This window comes from Grus americana, unplaced genomic scaffold, assembly GCF_028858705.1.
Source record: "Grus americana isolate bGruAme1 unplaced genomic scaffold, bGruAme1.mat scaffold_375, whole genome shotgun sequence".
NCBI lineage: Eukaryota > Metazoa > Chordata > Aves > Gruiformes > Gruidae > Grus > Grus americana.
This window is the reverse complement of record NW_026561647.1, coordinates 39447-48805: the sequence shown is the minus strand read 5'-3', so window position 1 is coordinate 48805 and position 9359 is coordinate 39447. Positions and strand designations below refer to the sequence as shown.

The 9359-nt window shown below is 54.1% G+C and overlaps 1 long non-coding RNA gene across 2 annotated transcripts; it reads left to right on the top strand.

The window, feature by feature from the left end:
• Nucleotides 1-271: 271 nt before the first annotated feature.
• LOC129200662 (uncharacterized) lies at nt 272-6297 on the top strand. 2 transcript variants are annotated; one of them, XR_008575056.1, is made up of 5 exons: nt 272-498; nt 674-783; nt 2327-2495; nt 5081-5162; nt 6121-6297. It is a non-coding gene; the product is annotated as an uncharacterized LOC129200662 (long non-coding RNA). The 2 variants fall into 2 exon arrangements; XR_008575055.1 differs by lacking the exons at nt 5081-5162; nt 6121-6297 and having other exon boundaries at nt 2327-2848.
• The last annotated feature ends 3062 nt before the right edge of the window (nt 6298-9359 follow it).

Genomic DNA, 9359 nt, shown 5'->3' with positions numbered 1-9359 from the left:
TACCGGTCGGACTCTCCAGAAGCCTGTCCGGCAGCCCCAGGCCGCCCCCGAGCCCTGGCGTGAAGGCGGCAAGCTGGCCCTCGCCTGTGCCGCTTTCTTCCTGAACGGGGGTGCTGGCGGCAGCAGCAGCAGCGCGGGGAAAGAGCGGCGTCTCCGGAAGCCCCTGCAGAAGGAGGAGGGTCTCCGGCCAGGGCCGACCTCTGGTAGTAACAGCCACTGCTTTTTCTTTCCCTCTCCCAGGCTGCGCTGAGGACGTGGTTGCCCATCCCTCCCTTGGGGATGCCGTCGACTGCACCCGCCTCGCCTGTGCCTGGCCTGGCTCGCCTCGTGGCGTGGGGGCGAAAAGGGACAGGCGGCGGAGCGCTTACCGGCCGTGGACAGGAGCTGCCCTAAGGGAAGCTGGAATGGCCAGAGAAAGGTGAAGAAGAAGAAGAGATGGAAGGCTCTCCAGCCGGCAGCTGCCTCCCGCTGCAGGCAAGAGAGCGCCTGCCTCGCTGGGTGAGGAAAGATCCCTCGTTGCGCTCCGCGGCAGGTCAGGCTGCCGACGGGCACCGCAGGGTCGCCACGCGTAACCCAAAGTACGGTGTGGCCGCGTACCGAGGGAGGGAGGCAGGCTACTCATCTAGGCAGACTCGTCTCCTCGGAGCTGTAAGACGCCCGTGTATTCTCTTAGGCGGAGGACAGCCGAGCGACCGGAGTGACAGCAAAGGAAAGGCGGAGAGCAGGAGAAAGAAGCGTCTGCGCTGGCAAGCTCTCCCAGCAGCGCCGAGAGCCAGAGCTGCGGTGAGTCCTGGGCCCGCGGGGCCCCATCACCTCTCCTCTGTGTCGCGGGCCCTCCTCTGCCCCCCTCGCTTTCCCACCCCGCTGTGGGGTTTTTTGGTTTGCTTTCTGCTCCCTGCTATGTTCTTTTTCCATCTCGCTCTGACGGGCTGCCTGTCCCCACCTTTTTTAGGTCCTCGCTCTCTCTGCCCTGTTACCCGTGGCTATTGTTTCCTTCTCTCTCTCCCCCGTCTCTCTGTCCGGCCCCCAGCCACTGTTTCTGCATTCCTCCCCCTCGGTCCTGTAGCCCGTCGGTATTTCTGCCATCTCTGGCTTTCTCTGTGCGGCTCCTCGTTCCTGTTGTTCAAGGTCTTCCTTCTCGGCTCCGTAGCGAGTCGTCGTGAGTCTCTCTCTCTCTTTCTCCGTCCCTCTTGAGCCTCTTCCTTGCCCCTCGTTTTGAAGGCCCGCCTCTCTGTCCCAGCACCCGTCGCTACGGTTCCTTTTCTCCGTCTCGTTCCCCGTCCCTGTTTTTCTAAAGTCTCCCCTCTCTGCCTCCTGGCCCGTCGGTACCTTTTTCTTTCCCCGTCGCGGTTTGTCTGGCTCCCTGTCCCTCTTTCTTTCTTCCTTCCTTCCTCCCTGTCTGCCCCGCAGCCCGTCCCTTCGTTCCTTTCTCCTTCCCTCTCTGTCCCTCTCCTGGTCCCCGGCTTTAAACTCTGCTTCTCTGCCCGGTAGCTCGCCACCGTCTTACCTTTCCCCGTCTCTCTCTCTGTCCAGCTCCCTCTCTCGAATTTTCAATTCCTCCCTGTCACTGCAGAAGCCTGTCGGGACATTTTCCCCTGCCCGGCTTGCCTCTCCCTGTCTCACGATTCCTCTCTCTCTGCCCTCTTAGCCGCGACCATTTTTATATTCTCCGTCTCTCTCTCTCTCTCTCGGTCTGCCTTGAGATCCCGATTGTTTTTTAAAGCGACCGAATCGTCGAGGTTGGCAGAGACCTTTAAGATTATCGGGTGGAACTTGCGAACCTGGCGCTGGCAACTCCCCCTCTGCCCCGCAGCCCGTCCCTTCCCTTCCGACGGCCTCTTTCTCCACCTCTCTCTGTCCGGCTCCCAGCTCCTCTTTTCCACTTCCGCCCTCTGTACCCTGTGGCTTTCCCCCTCTTCTTTCTCTCTCTGTCTCTGTTTGAGGAGGAGCAGCTGCCGCCCCAGCGTTCGCACTCCGTTCACAGTGTCGCACGCACGCTTCTTCTCGGGCGCGCTTCCTCCTCCTCCTCCTCCTCCTTCGGGCTCGACCCGAGGCTTCCGGCAGCAGTCTCCGGGTGTCGGATTTTGTAAAATAATTAATGTAACTGAAAGGCGCAGCAGCGGGATCAGCCTGGGCGGGGCGCCTCCAAAGAGAGGGACCCCGAACAAAGAAATCCCGGGGCCGTTCCACGCTTGGGTCCCGGACACCCGCCCCTCGCGCGCTGTCCGCGCGTCCCTTAGTCCCGCGGTGACTTTTGGTCTGGGGTCTTCTACCGTCGTCTCGGATTCTTCTTCTGTATAGCTGTGGGCGGTGCGTTATTCCACAGGTGCTGCTGCGCCGATGCTCCGTACGTTCGCAGTAACGGGTAGAGTGGAAGGCTCCGTGGCCAGGGAAGAGCGGCACGGACACGTTCCTGCTCGCTCCGTTGCACTGGAATTTCGATGGCTGGGTTCGGCCGCTAAATTGATGGTGCTACCGGAAGAAATTTCAGAAAAGTGAGTACTGTGCTTGTCTTTAATCTTTTAAAGTAATTTTTCTACGGGCGCCCGGTCCATGGCTTAGATATTTGGTTTGCGGCGAAACAGACCCGGAACGTGGCTCCAAGTAGCGTTCCGATTCGCTGAAATTCCCCGTAGTCAGAGAGCAAGAATCGTGAATGTTGCTTGGCGGTTTGAAATCTCAGGCTTTCTCTGAAAGCTGACCTGCCAGAATGAGCCGAAAGCAGGCCGAATGCCAATAGGGATGCCGCATAAAAGGTCCTCTTCTTGACAGGAGAAGAGCTTGGCGAAACGTCAGCGCCATTTCCCGTAGGGCCTCCGATGTACCGGTTCAGCAAGCGCGGGCTTTGTGCGATTCCCTCAGGGAGGATCGCGAACAAACGTTGTACGGCAGAGAGTATCTTAGCTTACTTTCCATCTCCTGCTCGGTTACTTGCAGAATATTTAATTTGGCATCGCACGGACCCAGAGGGACGGGTCTCCAACTCATGCTGGTAGGGCAACCCCAGTACCAGCCGGTAAAATCGGAAAAGAGTATGATGTTTTGAAACGTTTGCCTTGCGAGGAGAAGGGCCGTCTCTCATTAGGCAACTGAATTCTGTGACCGATTTCCACGCCTCACGCATATGCGTGCACGCACACGCACCCCACCCCCCCCACCCCAGTAGGCAGGCTTTGAAGGAGGCAGTCCCTAAGGCAACGCGATCTAAAATGTGGAAATTTTTTTTCTATTTTTAATAGTTTCTTACAGATAGGAGGCTCGTGTGAGTGTTTAGCCTGTCCCGTCCTTAATTCTGAACCCACTGGCTGGTGCAGAAGGACGGTCGTGTGACAAAACCAGCATGAAATTTGTCCCTGTGCCGGCTGCGTCCCGTGGTAAAGGAGTACATCTGTTATTCCGGCGTGAAAGATGTTTGATGAGCGTACCGCATCGTCAGAGCTGCTCTTGGTCTGCCTGCAAGCCGTGGGTTATGATTTAGAAATACGTTCGCCTACCGTTCCTTAACTGTGTGGTTTTGGTTTTTATTTTTTCAAAGAAAGGGTGGCTTTTTCATCGATCTCTTTGTGAGAGTATCAAATCAGGTGGCGGTAAATACGTCGAAGCAGATAGGCGTACTACGGCGTGTACCGGACAGCGTTGGCGTGCCGCTCTGCTAGCAGCGGAGAGCCAGATGAGGATGCCCGTGGTAAGTACTCGTTCTGCCTCCGGCTGAACGGAAAGATTCTCATGTTGAGGGTTCCTGGGCTTGTCTGTGTGATTAGCATTACTTTTTTTTTTTTTAATATGAAACAGGGTCAGATAATTGTTGATGAGTGGGACTTTGCGTACTCCTTTAGGTAGCTTTTCGTACTGAACCTTAGATCGGTTACAAAACTTAATCTTTGTGCAGTTTATGCGTTTTGTAGCATCTGTGGCAGAAACAACTACAAAGACATTTATCCTGTAGGTAAGCTGAAAATAAAAATGCGGTTTCTCACCTGATTTTTCTTTCAGAGGAACGCTCGCCCCCAGCGGCTGGTTTTTTTTGCTAGTGTTGTCAGGGGGAAGGAATGGCGGCGCTTGCCTGGTTTCTTCCCCTAGCCAGGGACCTGAAACTTTGTTTTCCTCAGGTGTTTCACTAGAAATTTACAAGTGTCGGTGGTCAACAGTGGCAGAGAATTGGGTGGCGTTTTCAATTTCAAAGGGAAGGAACATGGTGATGTTAATTCTGTTACCAAAAGCGAAGTACCAGCTGCTTCCTCTTTCTAGATCTTCTCTCCTTTCGCCGTCCTCCCCGAGGGGTAACGTGGCCACGCCGTATACCTTTTCTGCTCTGGTACCGTTCGTTTGATACGCAGGAGCGCTGTGAAATAAATAGAAGGGCTACGGACAGACATCTGCCATCGTTGCGGCTGCCTTAAATCGTGTATTTGGCCCTTTAGCCCGTCATTTCCTTTCCACTCAGTTGAGTTACGTGCAGCGTTAGGTTCCAGTCGAGAGCGGTGCCGCCGAACAACGCTCTTGGAGCGTGTGTGGAGGAGGGCGACCGAGATGGCGAGATGTCTCCAAGGCAAGACTTAGGGGGAGCAGCTGAGGTCACTTAGTTTGTTCAGCTTGGAGAAGGGAAGGCCGAGGGGTGACCTCATCGCAGTCTACACCTTCCTCGAGGGGGACGGCGGAGGGGGAGGCGCTGACCTCCGCTCTCTCCGGTGACCGGCACTAGGACCCGAGGAAACGGGACGAAGCTGCATCAGGGCAAGTTCAGACCGGACGTTGGGAAAAGGCTTTTCACTGAGAGGGCGGTCGGTCAGTCACGGAACAGGCTCCCCAGGGAAGCGGTCACAGCCACCGAGCCTGTCAGGAGTTCAAGGAGCGTCTGAACAATGCTCTTAGTCGCACGGTTTAGTTTTAGGTAGTCCCGCGTGGAGCGGGGGCTTGGTCTCGGCGATCCATATGGGTCCCTTCCAACTTGAGATACTCTATGATTCTGTGAAATTTTCTGGGTTAGAAACGACCTTATTGTAATAGAGAATTCGCTGAACGTGGCTTTGTGCAAGGACTGTCATCTTAGAATATCTTTTTTTTTTTCTTCCCCCCCCAGATATGAGAAAAGCTCTGTCCAGAGATATGGAGACGAAATCAGTTGTACCTCATCCTGTGACACCAGAAGACATTGACTAACTGTAAGCTGGGATGCTCAGTGAAATTACTAAGAGCGTTAAGTTTCCCGTGCCTTTGCTTTCACTCTCCCATTCTCTTGTCTTGTGGCACGTCACATTTTTTGAGGCCATGGAAGCGACATTGGGACCGATGGGTTGTCAGAACCAGGTCCTCCTGCCTGTCGCTGGTTTTGCTTACCTTCGCCATCTCTGTGTACCAGCCTGCATCTCTCTCTCGGTTCCTCAATCCCTGTCCTCTCTTCTCTGTTCTACTTTGTTTCACTGCGTATGTCCCGGTCCCTGTCCCACCTTTATCCTTCCTTCCTTCCTTCTTCCTCCCCTTTTTCTTTGTCCTTTTGTCCTGCTCCTCGACCCTGTTTCTCGCTCCATCTGACCGTCCTTTTCCTGGCACCTTTGTGTCTCTGCTCCTTGCCCCGTCTTTCTCTCCCCTCTGCCCAGTCCTCGTCTCCCTCTTTTGTCTCTCTGTCCCTCTGTCCTCCTTCTGCCTCTACCCCTCTGTCCTGCTCCCTGCCCCTCTTTTTCTCACTCTGCCCCAGCGTCCCGCTCCCCGGTCCTCTTTCCCTCTGTTGCTCTCTCCTTTTATCTCTCCTTCTCCCTGCTCCCCAGCCCGGTTCTCTCACGCTCCCGCTTCCTTTTTTTATTCTCTGTTGCTCTGTCCTGCTCCCCGTGCCACTGTCCCTCACCGTACCTCTCGGTCCGGCTCCCTGCCCTTATTCTCTTTTCCTCCCTTGCTGTGGCGCTGCCCGCCCAGGGTCGTTTCTGCCTCTCTGTCCCGCTCCCCGTCCTTGTTTGTCAGTCGCCGTCCCGCTGCCTCTCTTCTTGCCGCTTCTTCCTCCCTCTCTGTCAGGCTGCCTGTCCCCATCCTTCACTCGCCGTCCCTTTCCTTGCCTCGTGCTTTCTCGCTCGCCGCCGCTGCCGCCCCCCCCATCCAGCTGGCTGCCACTTTTCTCCTCTCTTCTAGCGTCCTGCAGCTGGCTCCTCGGTTTTGGCGGCAGCCTGCACATAGCAGCCCAGCTCTCCAGCAGCCTGACGGACTGACCATGTGTCTGTTCCACGCCGGACTGGCGAGCGTGGCTCTGGGTAGGACAGCCGAGGTGCCTCAGGGCCGGGCCCCGAGCCCCGGTGCGGAGTCTCTCCCGGGACCGGCTCTGTGTGTGACTGAATAAACGCTTGCGGTCTCTTTTGCCGTGCCGGCTGCGTTGGCGCTTCCTTTGCGGGGGGGCGAGGGGCCGTGATGGAGGGCAGGGGAGGAGGTGTGGTGGGGTCAGGCGATGGCCCCCTGTTCATGCGGGGCTCCAGCTGTGGGTTGGGGCTGGAGGAGCCCCAGGTGCGGGCAGTGAGGCTGATGGCCACGGCCCCTCCCCGGAACAGGCTGCCAGCAGCCAGTGTGCAGGGGCTGCTGTGAGCCGAGGGAGGAGCGGAGGCGTCGCCGGGCTGTGGCTGCACGGAGGGAGAAGGTGAGCGGGGCAGCAGGACGGACCGGTGGGTCCCGGGGAAAGCCCCGAGGAGGGCGGCGGCGCCTCCAAGGAGGAGTGAGGGGGCAGCGGGGTCCGGGTCAGAGGCACGGAGCAGGAACGGTGTGGGGAGGGGGAGCTTTTGAAATTTTCTTCCTACGTCTCTCCGTATTTTTCTCCCTATTCTTGTTTTGTAACTTTTCCTTTTCTTTCCTTAATGCCCCTGCTTTTATCATTTGCTTCCTCTGTGTGTCTCTATCACCCTACCCTTATTTTTATTTTGTCGTGTCTTTCCTTAATGCCTTTGCTTTTAAAATTTTCTTTCTATGTCTACTTAAACCCATTTGCTGTCTTTATTTTTAAATTTTTTCCCATCTGTTCTGAACACCATCGCTTTTTCCATTTTCATTCCACATCTACTTTTATCAAGCTCCCTATCCATATTTTTAAATTTATTGACGTCCGTCACGTACCCCGTCACCTCTTAAATAGTATTTCCTTGTCAGCATCTATTTTTTACCATATCCTCATTTTAAATTTTTTTCTTGCCTGGCTTAATGCCACCCCTTATTACGTTTTCTTTCTGTGACAACTTTTACGTTGACATCTGTTTTTTTTATTGTTTTCTTGTCTTTCCCATACTCTGTCACTCTCCAAATTTTCTGTTTAAGTCTCTATATCTAGTTTTTTGTCCCATTTTTATTTGTTCTCCTGCATTTCCTGTACCGCAACTTTTAAAACTTCATTTCTGCGCGTGCTGGTTTTGGACGGGATAGGGTTAGTGTCCTTCACGGTAGCCGTTATGGAGCTACGTTTCGGATTCATGCCAAAAACAGCGTCCATACTACGGCAGCACTTTAATTATCGCCAATATTTTGTTCTAGCTACTTGCCTGCTTGTAAGGGTGTTTTGTAGCGTTTCTGATGCATATTTTTAATTTTCTATGGTTTTCTGGCGCCTTCTCTCCTTTGGGACTCATCTAGCTCCATTAAGGGAGTCAGTCGGAGAGACTGTCGAGGTTAGCTGACAATTTACAGTAAGTAATTTACTGTTCAGCCAGAGATATTTTTGAGAAGGGCTTCTCACAGGGTCTATTCCGGCTTTGTCATTCGGTCTTATCCAGAACGTAGTTCCGGTAGAAGTCAGGCGGTACATGCGGTCTCGCTCAAAATGAAGTGTAAACCCAGAGCATTTTGGGGTTTTTATAGTAAACTAACAGACATAATTTTCAACAAGATTGTCATTGCATTTAATTAACTACTTCGCTACAAGATTTAGCGTACCATTTATCTCTTTCTGTATACGGCCCAGAAAAATCAAAACAAATTACATACCCGGTCACATCATCGATACGATAAATGGAGTCGCAGTAAAAGAGTGGGTATCGCTGTTTCCAGCAAGAGCCGCTTTCTCTATTCAGCACTTAGTACACCATAAACTCAAGACAGGTAAGAAAATCCACTGCTGCTCTTCCGGCTGCTTTTAAGCCTTGTGGTGGTCAGCCCCTCCCCTTTCCCAGGGGCTGGTGGGAAGGATAGTGGGTGGGGCCTGGGGTATATGAACCGCAGGCCTCTGCCAGGGAGCTCAATCTGCTTCCAGGCTTCTGTGGTATCAGAGCTATGCTGGTCCTTCAGTCAAGGGCAGCTTTAGTATCAGTTTGGCTTTTTGGGTAGATACATCTGAGATAAGAGCCTCGGGACCAGTCAAGGTTAAGCAGTGTATTTAATAGAAAGTATGCTTTATGCAGATTTGGTGGGGTTTTTCATTTATTAGTTTTCAGGTCAGTATTTCTATATTGAGCATTCCGAGGTTTGTAAGATCATTTAATAACATGTATTGCTTTTTTTTTTTTTTCTAGGTTGTGTTGGGTTTGCGTGGCAAGGTTTTGGTAGCGGGGGGGCTACAGGGGTGGCTTCTGTGAGAAGCTGCTAGAAGCTCCCCCTGTGTCTGATAGAGCCAATGCCAGCCGGCTCTAAGACAGGCCCGCCGCTGGCCAAGGCCAAGCCAATCAGCGCCTCTGTGATAACATATTTAAGAAGAAGAAAAACACTTGGAGGGAGAGAGCTTTTGCAGCCGGAGAGAGGAGTGAGAAGATGTAAGAAACTCTGCAGACACCAAGGTCAGTGCAGATGGAGGGGGAGGAGGAGCTCCAGGCGCCGGAGCAGAGATCCCCCTGCAGCCCGTGGTGAAGGCCATGGTGAAGCAGGCTGTCCCCCTGCAGCCCATGGAGGAAGGATGAGGGGGTGTAGCGATTCCACCTGCAGCCCGTGGAGGACCCCACGCTGGAGCAGGTGGAGGCACCTGAAGGAGGCTGCGGCCCGTGGGAAGCCCACGCTGGAGCAAGTTCCAGGCCGGACCGGTGGACCCGTGAAGAGGGGAGCCCACGCCAGGGCAGGTTTGCTGGCAGGACTTGTGACCCCGTGGGGGACCCCACGCTGGAGCAGTTTGCTCCTGAAGGTCTGCACCCCATGAGAGGGACTCCATGCTGGAGCAGGGGAACGATGAGAGGAGTCCTCCCCCTGAGGATGAAGAAGCGGCAGAAACACCGTGAGATGAACTGACCGTAACCCCCATTCCCCGTCCCCCTGTGCTGCTGAGGGGGGAAGGTTGAAGCCGGGAGTGAAGTTGAGCCTGGGAAGATGGGAGGGGTGGGGGGAAGTGTTTTAAGAGTTGATTTTATTTTCTCATTCCTCTCCTCTGTTTTGCCTAGTAATAAATTAGATGAATTCCCTCTCTAAGTTTGGTC